Source organism: Falco cherrug, assembly GCF_023634085.1.
Source record: "Falco cherrug isolate bFalChe1 chromosome W unlocalized genomic scaffold, bFalChe1.pri SUPER_W_unloc_1, whole genome shotgun sequence".
In the NCBI taxonomy this organism is placed as follows: domain Eukaryota; kingdom Metazoa; phylum Chordata; class Aves; order Falconiformes; family Falconidae; genus Falco; species Falco cherrug.
Window position 1 is genome coordinate 4,055,683 of NW_026599288.1, and position 19,319 is coordinate 4,075,001.

The window sequence follows — 19,319 nt, forward strand, 5'->3', positions numbered from 1 at the left end:
CTATGAAGTACTATAACTATAGCTAGAATATACTGAAATAATCTAAAATACTTTGTTATGCATTATTATTAGTTTATTTTGTTCTCAGAATTCAATATTCCAGAATGCAACCCACCAACTAATTCAATAGATTAGCCCACGAATTATATGAGAGGAAGAAGGCCTATATGGTCCTGGAGATTTTTAAAGTATTTTCTTCAAATAGATTTAGGACTGGAATCTTAAGCAACAGTGGCAGCTGCACAACATTCATTCTACATTTGTCTTTGTCCTGGTTTCAGCTGGGATGGAGTTAATTACCTTCTTAGGGGCTAGTGTGGTGCTGTGTTTTGGCTTTGATGTGAAACTTTGCAGTTCTTCAGGCCTTGCTAGCAAAAAGGCTGGAGGGGCACAAGGAGCTGGGAGGGGATACAGCCAGGTCAGCTGACCTGAACCAGCCAAAAAGGTATTCCATACCATGGGCATTCGTGCCTGGTATATCTACCTGGGGGGGTGGCCGGGGTGGGCATATAGTTTCTGGGGGACTGGCTGGGCATTGGTGGGGCAGGTGGTGAGCAGTTGCATTGTGCACCATGTGTTCCTTTCTTCCTTTCTCTCTGGATTTTATTCTTTCCCTTCCACTTTTCATTCTGTTATTATCATCACTGTTATTATTGTTCGTTCATTTTTATTCTATTTCATTTATTAATTTTTTCTTATCTCAACCCTTGAGTTTTACATTCTTTTCCAACTCTCCTCCCCATCTCTCTGGGTGAGGGGGGAGTGAGCAAGCAGCTGCATGGTACTTAATTACCAGCCAAGGTTAAACCATGACAGTCTTGTACACTAAGTCATTATAATTTTTATATGCTGAATACTTAGATTTATCCAAGAAGCCATTTCCTTCTCCACTCCATTTACTAAATTCATACCACAGACTTCTCACATTTGCTCCCTTAGTTAAAATACATTTCTATCAAGAACAGTTTTCAATTGCAGAAAAGTATTTTTTCCCCTCCCACACGGGATGTTTCCATTTCATTCTTAGAAGACTGACATTTCACTTGGCCTTCCAAATCTTTGTAATTGTCAAAGGTATATGATTTAAAGTTAATAAAATGAATATAATAGAAGAAGTAACCATAATTAACATCACTAACAGTCTGTTTCTAATCTCCTATCTTCGACACTTCTTGTGAATTTGTATTCTTTTGCTGCTCAATTTGTCTGCTTCTCTGCACCATGACTGCTTTACAAAAGTTGATATCAATACAGTAATTTCACTCTGTAAAATAAAATTCAAGATGCATATACTTCCATACTAAGACCACAAACTTTCCTTAAAATATTTTGCTGTTAAAATAGTTGTAGGATTGAATAAATGAAATTTAGTATTGCAAAAGCATTTATTTGACCCCAGAGAACGCAAATGATATTTGAAGAACGCTGTAAAGCAGCAAATAAATACACAGTGTATATAACTTCTCCCACTAAATTAAAAAGTGTTATTTTTCTTATGAATACTATGTTGTCTAGCAAAAAACCCCACACTAATAATGTAGATGACCTGAAGTGCACACTACTCTAGGATATATTAGCGAGGGTCTTTGTAACCCAGGGAATCAGGATCCTGAATGCAAGATGGAGATCCCTAGCCATGACATCTCAGCAACAGCTAATCAAAGAAGTCTGAACACTTAATTTTCACATGCCTTTACCCAACTTCAGATCAACTGAACTTGAACCCCTAAGTTGATACTTTTCCTTTTTTACTCTTTATTGAAAAATTGTAGAATATGCAGGTGTCCTGGTTTCAGCTGGGATAGGGTAAATTTTCTTCTTAGTAGCTGGTGCAGCGCTGTGTTTGGGATTTGGTGTGAGAACAATGTTGATAAGGCACTGACGGATTTAGTTATTGCTGGGTGATGCTTATACTAAGTCAAGGACTTTTCAGTTCCTTGGGCCATGCCAACAAGAGTGCTTGGAGGGGCATGGGAAAATTGGGAGTGGACACAGCCAGGACAGGTGACCCAAACTAGCCAAAGAGGTATTCCATACCATGGGATGTCATGCTGAGTATATAAACTGGGGGAAGGAGGAGGAAGGTGGGGACATTTGGCATTATGGTGCGGCGAATGAAGAGACGGGACGCAGCTTGATGCAAGCAAATGTCAATTTATTGTTCAGAAGCACGCGTTTTTATACACTTTCAGAAGCTGTGCGTTTTAAACAGATTGGTTCTTGAAGCTAAGCATTGCATACTAGGCAATCCCTGATTGGTGGTTAACTACCAGCAATTAACAGCAAGGTGTTACCTTTCCTTGGCGCCATCCTTGGCGCCATCCGTCTCCCACTCCCCTGTGCTCTGTAAACATGTCTCATCATGTTAATTGTTGTCTAGACAAGCTCGAGTACATTCCCCTCAGCTAACTGATTGCCACGCATGGTCCTAGTTTCCAGACCGCTCCTGCATTATGGCATTTGTTTTCCCGAGTAACCATTATGCATGATGGAGCCCTGCTTTCCTGGGGATGGCCGAACACCTGCCTGCCCATGGGAAGTAGTGAATGAATTCCTTTTTTGCTTTGCTTGCATGCGTGGCTTTTGCTTTACCTATTAAATAGTTCTTATCTCAACCCTTGAGTTTTACATTGCTTTCAGATTCTCCTCCCCATCCCTCTGGGTGAGGGGGAGTGAGCAAGCGGCTGCGTGGTGCTTGGTTGCTGGCTGTGGTTAAACCATGACAACAGGAAACATTTGAAAATTGTTCCATATACAATCTTATCTCAGCCCACTCTGGTATCAGCATTAGCGGATCACAAAGAGAATATGAAACAACATTATGTTAAAAACACCTCACAGAGGCATTGTAAGACACCTAGTAACCATATTTAGCAATTTAATATAAATTATCAAGATCTACTCTACTATGTACATCCTTGATCTGAAAAAAAACCCCACCTTTGTGCTTCTGTAGCAGAGATGCTAGCCAGGACTCCTAATTCTCAGAGAAAAACAGTACTACTGAATTTCTGTACTCACACCCCTAGTGACCATGTACTCAAGCCCAAATAAAGTGAACTCTATATTTTTCCTATAATGTTAGATACACAGTACTGTCAGTCTGTCTTTTTATGCCAGTCCAGGTAAGTCTTATATACCATACCCAACAAGCAGTACTTGCAGAAAATACTATTCAATCTGCTGCTTATTATATGTAGATTGCTTCCTTTAATCTATTAAAATGGATAATTTTGTAAGCTATCAAATAAACTGATGCAACTATTCCAACAGTTCTGTAAGCAGCTTTATAGACATTTGTTCTGAATATATCCATAATTATATTAAATAAACTTTGGAAATATAATTTACACAGAAGCACATAGCAGCGGTAAGTTTTTACAAGGAACTTCAGTTTCTTGATGAATTTCACTGATGTAACCAAGAAGGAGTGTAGTTTAAGAGCTTCCTCAAAGGTCTACATAGAGGGACTCAGAGCTATAAAATTCTATGCTTTGCGACCACAAATACTACACTTACATAATAAACTGTGTTGTTAAATTTCTATGAATAATTTAATATCAAAGCTAATGGATTCTGAGAATTTGAAATTTTAAGTACATTACCTCTATAACACATTAACAAATAGGGTTTGACCTTTTATCAGGAGGGGAAATATACAGTTTTAAAATTAACATTTCCTACTCTGTTATTTTTAATCTCTTATCAGGTCTTTCCTTGCCAGTTCCTTTTGACTCAGCAAATTTCTGTATTACACTCTCAACTGTAGTATTTGTCATGTTATTAATAAACTCTTCATGCACCTTCAAAAAAAAAACCCAAACACAAAAATACCACAATCACACCACACAAAAGGAATTTTTAAAACCAGTAATTGAAATAATGTTATTAGCTTTAAAAAGTGTTTTTCTCTAGTTAAGGTTCAAAATACTTGCCTCTAAAATATAATACAGTGCTTCCAAAAAAATCAATAGGCGTTTCACCAAGGAAATCTTTTTGCTTCAGTATTAGCAAGTGTGTGTACGATAGATGCAAATGAGGAATGAAAGAATACAGCTTGATGATGGGTCTAGGATTTACTTCTATTTCTTCCATCTAAACTACTTTTTGTAATCCATAATTTTCTGAATTTTTCAGTAACATATCCCACTATAATATCAGGAAGAGTCTTTTAAGCCAGCACCAGGTTAAGGGTGTGAACTGTTACCACTGTATTATCATAGTTCCCAAATGCTTGTGTAAAAACACTATTGTAATATTTTTTGGTCTGACAAAGGAACAACCACATATTGTTAATAAGTTTTTTCCAACAAGGCAGTATGTATACACTTTAGAAACAAATAGCATGACCCTTGTTTACCACCATTCGTTAGCAGAAAACCTCAAAACTGGAGAAAAACAGTGACTCAAATGAAGTGTATATAAATAAAATTACATTTTAGAACATAAAAAATTAAGGACTACTTGTAAGGGTTATTAAACCAACTAGCATCTAAAGAAAAGATACTATAAAAGCTTCTTTCAAGACTTACTGAAGGTCTTTTGCTCAAAAACTAGTGTATCAAAAATTTGGAAGCTTTTCAGACTGATATAATTTCAAGTTTTAGTTAAAGAAAAGCACAAGTATCCTGGAATGTGTGAAACATGCTAATTAATATCTAGGGAACAGAGCTTTGAAATACACTAACAATTCTCCGAACTGTCAAAATATTTTGGTTTTGGTTAACAAAAAATTTAACGATTATTCAGCCTTATTCTGTAAAATTTGTGATACTGAACTTATAAATAAACCAGGAAGGAAGCAGTAAAGAATTCAGCTTATGTAGAATTTAAATATTAAAAAGATTTCTAATACAATGAAAAAAATTAGAGGATGATCCATTTAATAAAAAAATTTTCAGAGGCTTGAATAACAAAAGAGAATACACATATAGAGACATCACAAAAGACCAAATCAGCAATTAATTAGATGTTCAAATCTCCTTCAAACATCTCAAACAAGTGCAGTACTCACATAATGTTTGAAACCTGTGGCAAAAAAAACCCACATCTGCTTGAATATCTTTTGAATTCTGTGGATCATTTCTGTTTATCTCCTCCTACTCACATGGGTTTAAAGTTATCATTATTTGAAAGATGTGATCTTTAATTACCACAAACATAGTAAGAAATGCTTCATTTAATAGTTAAGAAAATATGTAGCATGATCCAAATAATAATATAAAAGTTACCTCTCCTATTTATAAATTAATTTATTTATGGTATTTGACAATGATTCTATAATCTTTTTCATATGAAGAAGGTGTGTTTCTTCAATGTCTTGAAATTTCTGTAAACCAACACAAGCAATTATTCATAATCAAAATAATTCTTGAAACACTAAATCTTAAATTTTAATAATTAAATATACTAAGCAGAAAAGCAATATTTTTTTTCAGATCTTGATCATGGTAATTACAATTTTTAAGAAAGGAAGGTGCATAATTCACAGTTATAAATAATGTACTTTACCTTTTTAGAACCATTATCCAACTTTTTTTACTTACTCTTTAAACCTTCATCTGTCTTGATGGTGGGGTTTTTGGGTTTTGGTTTGGTTTGGTTTTTTCTAACAAGCCTGACCTATTTCTACCAAAAGAAAATAGGGTTTGAGGATGTTTTTTAAAAAATAAATTTTCCATAACTGAAGAGTCTCTGTTTCATCTAACCCCAGAAATCCTATTTCTGGATCTGTTTTGCACCTCCTCCTTATCACCCTCTCTTCCTGCTCACAATATACACATGCTTTCTCTTTCTTCAGTTAAATCTATATCCTTTGCTTCTTTAAATGAGATTAATTTGTTTTATCTTTAAACTCACTGTATAAAAGCTTTGCAGTCTGGAATTTGTGCTCCTGTTCCATCTTACCCAGGCTTCCACCTGACACCCATTATCCATTTTAAAACCCTTTCCAACATCTCTAATGACCCCTTTCTAGCCAAAGATCAGAAGTAAAACTATCCCCACCCTCCCAATAGTCAACCATAATAATCTTGAAATCTGTGGTTACAACTGCTCTGTCCTAGTTCTCTTCTGACTTCTGTAACTGTCCAAACTTTGGAGCACCACTTAATCCTCTCTCCAATTTTTTCCAGGGTTCTTTGAAGACCATCTCTCCACATTTCACACCTCCTGGTACTCTGATTCACAAACAAGTACAACTCCATACAGACAAGTCAAATATCTCAACTTCTAAACTGTCAATCTTTCTTTTGCCATACTTGTATGCCTCTCTAGCCAATCAATCAAGCAGATTAAATGATTTTGTTCTCAAGCAGCCTTCCTCTTAATTACAGGGGAGATGGTCATCCTCTGTAGCCTATTCTATGACATTACTTCTTTTACTGACTACCTGATTACAGAAACTATATTAATTTGCTTTCAAAGCAGTCTATGGTCCATCTCTATAATACCTGCTCTCAATCACTATCAGGGTATCAACACCTGTACACAACAAGTTCTTCTACCAGCCTGTTTTCACTACCTAATTTTTACCTAAACTCAAAGTCAACTTTTGAGCTTATGCCAATGCCACTTCCTTTGTGTTTGGTTTGAGCTCCCCATAAAACTCCGCAAAACATTCTCCTTTAAACTCTTCTCTATAATGCATATCAAAACAGTTGGCCATTCAGAGATTTTTTTAAATTATTTTTTGCCTTATGTCAGTGGACAGCAACCCCCTTCTCTTGTTTCCTTATTTCTTGTTGTTTTATACTTAAGATTCAGTCTTAGAAGTAAAGCCACCTTGACCTTGTACAGTACATAACACAAAGATCAGACTAAAGCTATCTAGGTACTATAATACAACCACATCATTCATATCGTAGATATAATCATCAACCAAATTGTTTACTTTCACGTTTGAAAGATCAGTCCATTTTGAAAATACATACTGAAATGAATCTGTAATATTAATGACCCAATAAATGCAAGTCAATTCTTAGCATTTTAAGCTACAATAAAAACGGAAAATCATCAACAGAATCTTTATCTATCTAACTCTGTATACACAGTTTAAATAAGTATTATTCCTTTCTATAGATATGTACATTTTCCTGTAAGTTTTAAAATGTGAAGAATTATTACTCATTCTTGAACTTTACTTATATGCAGACTGCTCAACAGCAAAGTTATCCAGTCAACTGCACTTCTCGTTAAGACAGGACTGACTTTCAAATAACTTGGCACTTTCAGCTATTTAATCCGTTCCAATAACAGTGCTATGTGATTATAAAAAAAGCTTCCAAGAAGGTGGAATAACTGGTAAATGAGATGTCTTTTCTTAACAAGTGCATAGCAATTGTATAATACAACTATAGTCTCACTCAAAAATCTTTCAACATGAAGAATTTCCGCCAAATCCAATATCTACACAACAAAGTGAATTATATTTTCCTACATCTTTAATCACAAAAAACCCTTCCATGTTTATTGCAGAAAAAAACCACCCAAAACACGATTTGCAATTGAAGATTTGGAAGATAATGTTTTTAAATCCAACCTCTCAAAATCACATATCACAAGCCACATCACTTGATAATTGCAGGTAAGACAATAAATGACAAAAATGGAAAAATATGTAAAATTTATGCAACAGGACTGGTGGAGTTTAACTAAGAGGACAGTTAAGTGAGGGCATTATTACATGATTACCTAGAATAAAGTCACAGCAATTCAAGGTGTTCACATCCTGAGAAAAATTTTATCTGAACAGCCTAAGACAGATTTAAGCCAAGCCAACTGTTTTTGCACTGAAACAGCTGAGAATATTAAGGCTGTTCGTTTATTTTTTCCCAGAATTAGTATATTTCAAGTGAAATGTACTCCAAATGATGATAATATAAGGTGTGACTGAATCAGAAGTGGACTTCCACATATTCACAAGTGTTATTTTTCCTACTGCATCATCTCTAAAGTAGCCCCCCCCAATCAAACTGTAGATGCAGCTACACCATTATATGTCAAACAAATTACACTGATAGGACTTATACTGGCAGAATTACAATTTTCATTTCCAATATGGATAGCTATGGAAGATATTAAGAGTTTCAGGGTGTCCATTAAGTGAAAATTTAAATTTTGAGTAAAAGAGTTGTTGCAGTTAAGGAACCAAGGTTATTTACACAAGTGTGGTTTGTAGAGAGAGATAACTTTGTATCAGTTTTGTATTGCAAAACAAAAATAGCCCAAAAAGTATGGTCACATTTTCCCAGTCATAACACCTGGTATAGTAAAAAGATGATTTTTTTTTCCTCTCTCTACATCTCAGCTTAAATACCTAATGCCTACCTAATAACACAAAGTTGAACAAAAAGCATCTTCATATTCTGTCTCTAGATACAAAATAAGCTGTTACCTTTTTTCATTCTTTTGTGGTAGTGAATTGTTCAAATGAATTTTTAAGACATTATGAAAAGCCCAGCTAATTTGCTTGCTGAAAGCCCCTATGTTTTCCTTCACTAATTCACTGACAATAAAGTCCATTTCAATTACTCTTCATGTTTATCTTCTGTGAGTTCTAAACAAGAACTCCTTTTCATTACTCACAGCTTTCTTGCTTGTTGGAGAAAAGTTTGCAGTATAGTTTTAGCAAGGTCAGTTTATTAAACTAATATTTGTTATTTTTTTTTCGTAATGTTGTTTCAGAGAGCATTAAGTCAACTGCTATAAACACAGTCTCTTGTAAGGTAAGGAATAAACAGCAGACAGCTTTTGTAAAACTAAAGATTTAAAGCAACCTGACAACTTGCTCTTAAGTGGATCAGAAGCATTCACAGGATCTATTTCAGTAGGGGTTCAGTAACTTCCAGAGCAAAGTAAATAACAAACAGGGCAGGAACTTCTTCAGTTATTCTAGATAGATCCAGAAGAGCCACGCTTGTATACAGGTTGAAACAAATATGTGGAAGAGTTCAGTGTTTTTCTGGTATTACTTGATTTCTTTGTATCAAAGGCAGGGTCTGCGGCAAGAGTCAGGCTGCACTACAATTTATCCATACCACATAATAATGGAATTACTGGAACACTTACTGAACAACTACAATAGTGACATTAACAGGAACACTGCAAAAAGTTACTATATTGAGTAACAGGAGTATGTGTTCACATGTCAATTTGCTTCCACCTTATTTGTGGAAGCTCTCCAGGAGCAATGTTACACTTCAATGGTAAAGATTCTTTTGTTAATATTATATTATGCTCATTTCTAGGAATTGTTTTAAGATACTGTCATAGTTGCTGACTGGGGTTAAACCAAGTACCATGCAGCTGCTTGCTCATCACCCCCCACCCCCACGAGGGATGGGAAGGAGAACCAAAAAAAAGGTAAAACAAGCAGATTGATATAAGAACAGTTTAATAATTGAAGTAAAACATAATAATAATAGTAATTAAAGGGAGATAACAAAGAGGGAATTAAAACTCAAGGGGAAAAAAACCCCAACCTCAAAAAACCAAGTGATGTACAATACAATTGCTCACCACCCACTGACTGATGCCCAGCCAGTCCCTGAGCAGCAATTGCCCTGCCCTGCCCCCCATTTATATACGGAGCATGACATTCTACGGTCTGGATTATCCCTTTGGCCAGTTTGGGTCACCTGTCCTGGCTGTGCCCCCTCCCAATTTCCCATGCCCCTCCAGCCCTCTCACTGGCAGGGCCCAAGAAACTGGAAAGTCCTTGATTTAGTATAAACATCACCCAGCAACAACTAAAAACATCAGTGTGCTATCAACATTGTTCTCACACCAAATCCAAAACACAGCACTGCACCAGCTACTAGGAAGAAAATTAACTCTATCCAAGCCAGAAACAGGACAGATACATTTAAATTTAAAAATGTTGCCTAGTCCCAAAATTCTCAAGTGATTGGAATCACACATGCCAATGCTAATCCCAATCAAACTGCCTAGAGGTAACTGATACATAAATATTTTAAGTTAGACAAAACGCTAAGGCAACAGACATAAATGTTAAGGTGGACATACATTCAAGTAAGTGTGCCACATGGCCTGGATTAAGCCATCTTAAAGATTCAAGTCTCTACCCTTAGTACCACATTACATCTTCCTTTGCGCCAACACAAATGCTTGTGTGATCTCTCAACAAACCATACCTCATGTCTCTTCTGGGTTAAAGCCAGACTTAATACATTAGTTTTAGTTGAATTAATTCTACAAGGTAATACCTTGCACAAACACTTGACAAAGGAAGACGCATGGAAAGAGGACAACTTCTAGTTTTGACAATACCAATTTAAAACACAGCTTCACATAGCAGAGAAGTACAGCAGCCCTTATAACCCAGACCATGGTACCCATTAATTTTCTTGGCGATTTTTTTTTAAATAAAGCTTTTTTTATACCACTGAATAACAGCAATCATCACTGTCTTACACTACACAATAAAAAAGTTTGAGTCACATATATTTTTAAAATTAGAAAAAAATAATGTACTTAACCAAATTTAACCCAAACTGAAAAGAAAAGCATAGGGAGTACAACTCTTCCAACCAGAACCTAGTTAGGATACTGCACAAAAAGATGCTTACCGCACATTCTTCAATGAAAGGATGTTAAGACTCTTAATGTAACAGTCACAAAGGCAGAATTTTGCAGTAACATGCTTGAGCACTTTGTCACAAGTGCCTGAACTGGAGGTGTTGGTGGGAGGGAAGACTTCTGGTACATGATGTATTTGATACCCTTTCTGTAACAGCTGTGTTGAGTATCTATCCAGAGATGAAGTAGATAAAGTTCTAATGAAGTTTTTAAAGTAGGAAAGCAGTTTATAGTTTAGGACAGGGCAGCTTTTTACATGTCAGCCTACATAATCCCCATACAGCAAAATCGTAATTTCCAAGGAGTTAAGGAAAACCCTAACACTTTTCCACTTCTATGTGGAATGTATGACTGAATCTCTCTAATAATTCCATCTATGCCTAAAAACTAATCTTTGAAACTAACAAAGAGAACAAAGAATCTTCAACTAAAAAAAATATTTTTATCTTGTAAAAGCTTTATTAAACCAAGAAACATATACAAATACATATGGCAACTAGTCCTCAACTAAATATTACTACTAAAAGCAGAAACAGTAAGGTTTGCTTTTTGAGAACTGAGAGCAGAAAGAAGTCTGCTGTCAACAAATTTGAAAAAGAAACTTTAAAACATAACAAGCAGCAGAATATGAAATCATACAGATAACTTGATATCCTCTGAAATACAGATTAAAACAGCTTAAAAAAACCCAAAAATTTTAATATATGTAGGGGCTTTTGACAACCTAAAATAAACCCTGTAAAGAATTTAACAAGCTATTACTGAAGTGTTTTGCCAAAATGATAATAAAAGAAGATGGATCCCAGTTTTAAACCTCCTATGAATGAATTCTGGCTCACCAGCAATTCATAGTATTTCCCACATGATCACAATGCATCTACAATACTTCCAAAAGTTCGTCTTGTTTTCTTCCTAAAAATTTCTTCTAAAAGTCTTTCTAGAGTACTAGTGTTCAACTGTGTCATTCAAGGACACTGACATCACAACATACATAGCCAACGTTTGCCCTTCAAACATACTACATCTGACATTACCATTCATATCAATTTTCAATGGAGATCATTCTATCTTGAACCAATTTTTCAAAAGCTTTGATTTCAGATATCTTCACAGAGGTAAAATAGAACATATTCACTTATTTTAAAGTTAACTGTTAATATAACACTTACCTGTGCAGTTTCTGTCATTTTCTGTTCAAAAACAGATTTAACCACAGCATATTTCTCCACATATAGTTTATAGGTATCTGTAGCTTTTTTCAATTTCACTGCTGCCTATAATTAATACAAAAAAAGTGTTAAATGTCACACATCCAATCTGATCCAAGGCTTTTAAAGTCACTAATAAAAGAAACCCTAGGATGACCTATAAAAATATTCAGCGGCCTATCAAAACAGTGAATTGTCATAACAAAATTTCACCACCAAACAACTCTGATTCAAGCCATTAAATATTTCTATTTAAAGCTATACATAGACCACAGAAAAAGGTAAGAAAGCAATTACCTCATTTAAATCCCTTCCCCTTATCAGCAATGACTAAATTATACTTGTTTTGAAATAAATATTTCAAAAATTGTATTGCTGAAGTTTACTAATTAGCTCACGTCAAATATTTAGACCTGCAAGAGAAAGCAGGAAGAAAGCAGAGTTAGAATACAGAGCAAAGATGAGTTAGTGAAATTCTGAAAGAGTTAATGGTAAAAACCACAAGGTGGCACAGTTCTGTTAGAAGTGAAGGAAGAAATATAAAGGAAAAGACATTCAAAATTAGAGGTGGCACATCAATGGAAATTAAGATTAAGAGATATCTAAAAGTGAAGTTAATGCAGAACATACTGATGGCAAGATTAATGCAGCTCAGTTGTTTATAATAGTCCTTTTTGGCTTTATAATTTATTGATTTGTTTCATTAATTGTTGCTAATAAACCAAAACATTCTTTGCGAGCTTAATATTCTTAAAAGACAAAAAGAAATAAAGGATAATCCTAATATTACATGGACAAAAAAAAAACTGAATTAGGCGATTTGTTTTGGTAATGAAAAAATTATTTTCAAAGTTTACAGCATGACAAACATGAGATTAAGTTTTTCAAAACTGATTCTATTTCCAAGTTAAAAGACAATTAAAATAAGTGACCTGCCTTGAAATTCAGCTTTTTTCTAGCTTGTGTTCAACCTGCCTACTTTATCCCATTGAGATTTCTGAATTAATGACATCAGTAAAGACAGTTGTATATTTACTATTTTTTCTAGTTCCAAATAGCTTTCCTCCCCTCTTTCAAAAGAATGTCATCTGTCCCACAGTAAAAACAGCAACTATTTCTCACTTGCAGCAACTAATAGATAGTGGTCAGCTTTACAACTTTCAGATGAATTAATATAAAGATGCCCTCTGGAAAAATAGTTATATTCTATGATTTCCAAGAGAAAAATAACTGAAAATCATGAGTAACAGTATAGTGTTAGCACTTGTCCACCTGGGGGAAACATCAACCAGGACTTCAAAGGAAGAAGAACCAAAGCTATAGTTCCATTTTTCCAGTTACAGAAAAAGCTTAAGCAGATCTTGCTCATGTAGTCCTCTAAACCCAGCATAACAGAGCCTGAAAAATACTTCACTGTATTAAGAATATGGATCCTTCAGGCATTAAGGATGGCATGACAGGATGTATCAAACCCATCAGCTACTTGCTCTGAATTTCACTTCACTATTCTCACTCTTGCACATTCACATAGGGGAGTTCCCAAGAAAAACACAGTCCTATCTTGATTCCCAAACACCATTTACCAAAAGTAAAAGGTACTCGACTAACACCTGGTTTTAAAAAGAATTGTTTAAAAAGAATTAAGTTTGGAATCATCTTATTGCAAAGCAAACAATTATTGAAAAGGAAGGAAACACCAAGTTAAAAGACATAAAAAATGAGTCTTTTTGTAAAGCATTATGTAATTAAACCCCATACACATGGGATTTTGACACAAACAAAACGTTGTCTCTTGTAATCATGTTTAACCATGAGCAGAACTGTTACATGCTGAAACATCTACAAAAAACTCCTGAGCAAGACAAAATGATAAAGCACACTAACACTGTATGATTAACTAGTAATCTCTTCTGAAAACACTATATGTCTATTCTCAGGTGCAGTAATTGTTAGAACTCTATTTAGCAAGTTTTACAGTAACTGAAAGAATAAATATCAATCAACAGGGGTTTTTTGTGAAGTCATTATAGAGAAGTTAACATATCAGAGAAACACAGGAAATTACACTAACTTTCAGCTGCAATGAAAGCTGTAAGCTCTCAGATACCTCCTCAAATTTTTCAATAAAGTATTTCGCCAAATATTTGGTTCTTAACATATTGATGCAAATCCCCTGCTTTCTGATAAAGCAACTATTCAGATTTTGATAAAAAAAACCTTTTTCATGTTATGCTAGAAGTAATAAACCTATTCTCTGCCAAAGGAAAATTAAATTAACATAATATTTGTCACTATGTTTCTGAAATTACAAATGTAAATTTGAATAAAAACATGACTGAAGAGATGTGACAAGTCACAGTTGCCGGCTCCTACTGGAAACATTTTTGAAGCATTAGCTAAGCATTAAACTATGTCCTAATTGTTCAAACAAAAATTACCTAGGAAAGATGCATAAAACAGTAAAGCAGTACAGGCTAAAGGCCATTTTTCTTTCTCCCTTCTCCATCTAAACATTAGTCAAACTGAACATTTTTTTCTTTCCAACTAGACAAGGGACTGCAAAGTTACATCTTAAAAGCAAGCCTTCCATCAAGTCAACTTTTCGTACTGAAAAATTTCAATCTATTTACAAGAATTCAGAAAAACTGTATTTTTAATAAACTTGCAGGAAAACATCTGCCATCCCACACATTTCCAATTCGTGTCTAGAACCCAACACTGACTGTCCAGGCAGAAGCTAGGAAAAAAGCTAAATTTATATTAATGATAAAACAATCAGAACACAGTCAACAGGATCACTTTTGTCATCAGTGACAAGATAATAACCAACTTTTATCTGCTCCACCAAGCCAGCAGTACAACAGGCACTAAGGCCATTCTAACAAGAACCCTACACAGATATCTCTGCCTATTTCCATTTCAGTTATCAAGATCTAAAAAGAGACAACATCAGTAGAGACAAGGAAACATAACCTCTTTTCTCTACTACTTTGAGCCTGCTGCCAACCAGCACCCCAGATCCCTTTGTGCAGGGCTGCTCTCCAGCCACTCCTCTCCCAATTTAGACTTGTGCCCAGCATTACTCTGTCACAGGTGCAGAATCCAGCATTTGTTCTTGTTACATTTCATGCCATTATTGATTGCCCAATGCTCAAATCTATCTAGATCTCTCTGCAAGGCCTCTCATCCCATGAGTCAATAGCACCTCCCAGTTTGGTATCATCAGCAAATTTACTAAAGGTGCATTCAACTCCTGCATCCAAATCATTGAGAAGTATATTGAACAGGACTGGCCCTAGAATTGAGCCCTGAGGAACTCTGCTGGTAACCTGTCACCAGCCAGGTGTAGCCCCATTCACTACAACCCTTTGAGCCCTGCTGTTTGGCCAGTTTTCCACCCAGCACAGCATGTACCTGCTCATCCCACAGTTGGACAACTTGTCCAGAAGGATGCTGTGAGGGACAGTATCAAAAGCCTTACTAAATCCAGCAAAACCTCATCCACCAGGCAGGTGACCTGATTGTAGAAGGATATCAAATTAGCTAAACAGGACTTTCCCTTTGTGAACCCATGTTGACTGTGCCTGATGATTGCATTGTTCTTTAAATGCTTTTCAATAGCACCCATTATAACATTTTCCATAATTTCTCCAGGTACAGAGGTTAGACTAACAGGTCTGTAGTTTCCTGGGTCTTCCTGCACGCCCTTCTTGTAGATTGGAATAACGTTGGCTGGCTTCCAGTCAGTGGGGACCTCCTCAGACTCCCAAGACCTTTGGTAGATGATCAAGAGGGGTCTTACTATAACATCTGCTAGCTCCCTCAGTATCCTTCAGCTCCTGACTCCCATCAGGCCCCATGGACTTGTGAACGTTCAGCTGATACAGCCAATCCTTTACAATTTCAGTGTCCACAAATGGAAAGTCACTGTTCCCACACTCATGGTCCTCCAACTCGTACCTTGGGCTGCCTATCTCCCTATCAATATTAAAGACAGAGTCAAAAAAACCACTGAATGCCTCTGCTCTTTCTTCATCCCTATTAGTCAGATGACCATCTTCAACAAGTATTGGTCCAATGTTTTCCTTGGACCTCCTCTTGCTATTAATGTACGAACATACTAGAGAGTGTCCAGCAACAGGCCACAAAGACGAAGGGACTGGAGCATCTATCCTAGGAGGAAAGGCTGAGAATGCTGGGACTGTTCAGCCTGAATTAAAGGCTTAGGGGAGATCTTGTCTGCGACGAGCGAGGGAAAGCAAGCAGCCAACTCAATGTGAGTGATAAAGCAAGCTTCGATTTATTACGGCGCGATTATGTCTTATATACAGTTCCAGTTAATTATGCCTACTAGTCATCTGCTGATTGGCTAAGCTCTAAAGGGTTACATTTTCATACGTCCTCCTACTTGCGGTTTCTGCGGATAGCTAGCTACATATTTTTTTTCCTCTCTTGTCTACGCGAATTCCTCTAAGTTATTTACAACATTAGGCACAAGGTCAGTGTTTTTCTCAGCTTCCTTATCAGCATGCCTCAGCATAGCTGCAAGGCCTGCTTCAGCTAACTTACGCTAACTTTGTTTCACAAAGATCTTTAAGGGAGTCATGGCCATGATCACACAGCCATTCTGCAACATTTCCCCCTTTTTCTCTTTGCGCAAGCAAAACTTGTGCAGTTACATGCTCGAGTAATTTTTGAATACAAGAGAGAGCACAGCTTAAACATACGAGTGCAATGATAACAATTATTACTATAAGCAACACACTTTACAACAGCCCTTTCAAACTACCAGAAGACCGCCCTAATAATAGAGCACCATAACTTTGTCCATTAATTATCAGAGGTCCTCGGACACGAGTTGCGATTTTTTGTGGTCGGTTGTCAATTAATGTTGTATCTACTGCTGTTGCCAGGTCCAGGCCGAGGCTCCTTCGGGTGGCGGGTTGTAACACGGTGTCTGCCGATAAGAGTTGGTCATGTCTCCTGGAGGGGGTGTCGTGAAGGTGACAGGAGTCGCGATTGGGGTCGACGCACTGCGGCTCCTCGCGCTCGGTTTCTCGTTTCCCGTCTGCCGACAGACGTTGGTGCTGTGGGTCCCTCGCTGACAATTTTGGCACCACACTTGACGTTGTCGACATCGGTCATGGGTATGTCCTGGCTTCCCGCATCGATAGCAGGGGAAGTCTCGGTGTGTGGTGGTCGCTGGCTTTGGGGGCGCGGTAGCCCCAGGGGGGCGCAGAGGCGCAAGCGCTGCAAAAGCCTGACTTTGGGCTTGCACTAAATCTCTCCCTACTGCTTGGATTGCTTCCACTAGCAAGGCTTGCTGACCTACTGGCACCCAACTCATTCGCTCTAGCATTGTTTCTACAGAAGAATCTAAGGGCAGGGTTACTAAAATGCCTTTGGTGTAACTGTTACTATTCTCCAGAATACACTGGCACAATAACGGCCCTTTCATAAAGTTAGGTATATCTGATGGGCTCACTGTGGAGGCCTGACTCATTCACTGTACTATGTAACTGACAATATTTTCCAATCAAAGCCTCCCAGGTTCCCTGTCTTTGGTTAGCGGCATTTATCTGATACGTTACAGGGAAAGCTTGTGGGGGGTTGACTTGCTCAGCAATATCAAATATTCCCTGAGCAGCTGCTTCTTGTGCTATTTTTTGCCAATTAATGCACGTAGAACACACCAGTTTGTTTACTGTATTTTTTGTTCTTTTTTTTTTTTTTTTTTTTTTTGAATTTTGTATTGACTGCCCACTGCTATTTTCTTCCTCAGCAGCACTTTCATCAGATGTGTCCCCACCCTCTGGCCCCCCCGAGGCTACTTTGCCGGAGGGGGTGGCAGAGGACACGAAGGGTCTGGAGGTGGTGCAGTGGGCTCTATAGGTGGTACAGAGGGCACTGTTTGTGATAAAGGGGGTATTGGAATGTAATTTTCACATGGCATAATTTTTCCTGCATTAGGATCTGCGCTTGCAAGTCGGCTTGTTACTGCTGCAGCAAGGCGCTTTTCTGCTTGATATCTTTTTATACAATTAGTTACTTCATGCCATGATTTCATCAATTTTTTTGCTGCCTTATCATCATCTATTACTAAATCCCATAAACAATCCCCATAATTACGCCATTCTTCTACTTCAAACATATGCTCAGGATCTGCAAAATATCCTTTTGCTTTACCCATAGTAATTAATCCGGACAGATCTTTTAAAGGGCCTACTCCCCGCTTTTCTAAAAAGCATTGTAAAAGTGCTAGCGCTACCTCTTTTTCCATTGTGCACTCGTTAAAGTCCTCTTTGTTGCAGCCTTTTCCCTTGGGTAGCAGCTCACGGACGGCGAACCCCTTCTTGAATTATCCTGGGCTCAAGCACGGATCGGGTACGATGCCAGCATCAGCCGATCTTCTGCTCTCTGGTCGCTGCTACCAGTGCTTCTCCGTCCTCGCTGTCCGGTGAAGAACAAGGTTAGGGGTCCCTTGTTCGGGCGCCACTTTGACGAGCGAGGGAAAGCAAGCAGCCAACTCAATGTGAGTGATAAAGCAAGCTTCGATTTATTACGGCGCGATTATGTCTTATATACAGTTCCAGTTAATTATGCCTACTAGTCATCTGCTGATTGGCTAAGCTCTAAAGGGTTACATTTTCATACGTCCTCCTACTTGCGGTTTCTGCGGATAGCTAGCTACATATTTTTTTTCCTCTCTTGTCTACGCGAATTCCTCTAAGTTATTTACAACATTAGGCACAAGGTCAGTGTTTTTCTCAGCTTCCTTATCAGCATGCCTCAGCATAGCTGCAAGGCCTGCTTCAGCTAACTTACGCTAACTTTGTTTCACAAAGATCTTTAAGGGAGTCATGGCCATGATCACACAGCCATTCTGCAACACTTGTCAATGCATGTAAATACCTGAAGGGATGTTGCAAAGAAGACTGAGCCAGGCTCTTTCCAGTTGTGCCTGGTGACACAACCAGAAGCAACAGACTCAGACGCAGGAGGTTCCCTCTGAACATCAGGAAACATTTTTACTGTGAGGGTGACCAAGCACTAGAACAGGCTGTCCAGAGAGATTGTGGAATCTCTACCCCTGAAGATCTTCAAAAGCCATCTGGTCACAGTCCAGGGCAACTGGCTCTAGGTGATCCTTCCTGAGCAAGGACCAGAGGTCCCTGCCAATGTGCCATCTGTAGAGTCTGTGAATGGATCAAACTCCCCCATGACCCAAGGACAGTACTAAATGCAACATCAAATTACTCATTCCTTGGGATTTTGGTCCATGTTATTGGAATTAGCATTGAAAGTAATGTTAATTGCTTTTTATCTCAATGGAATAGACTGCAAATACTCCTATAATTAGCTACTTTGTCTCACTTGAGGGGACAATACAAAACTTCCTACTCCTCAATTCAATTACAAAGGCTTTGAGTGTTTGCATATTTACTTAAGAAAATTCATCCAAAACCATAATAGAAGCTGAAATGATTATATGCAACTTCTGTAAAAGCCACT

At 37.4% G+C, this 19,319-nt stretch overlaps 1 pseudogene; it reads right to left on the bottom strand.

The window, feature by feature from the left end:
• Nucleotides 1-19,319, bottom strand: part of LOC129734136 (F-BAR domain only protein 2-like) — a 78,720-nt pseudogene that overhangs the window by 43,704 nt on the left and 15,697 nt on the right.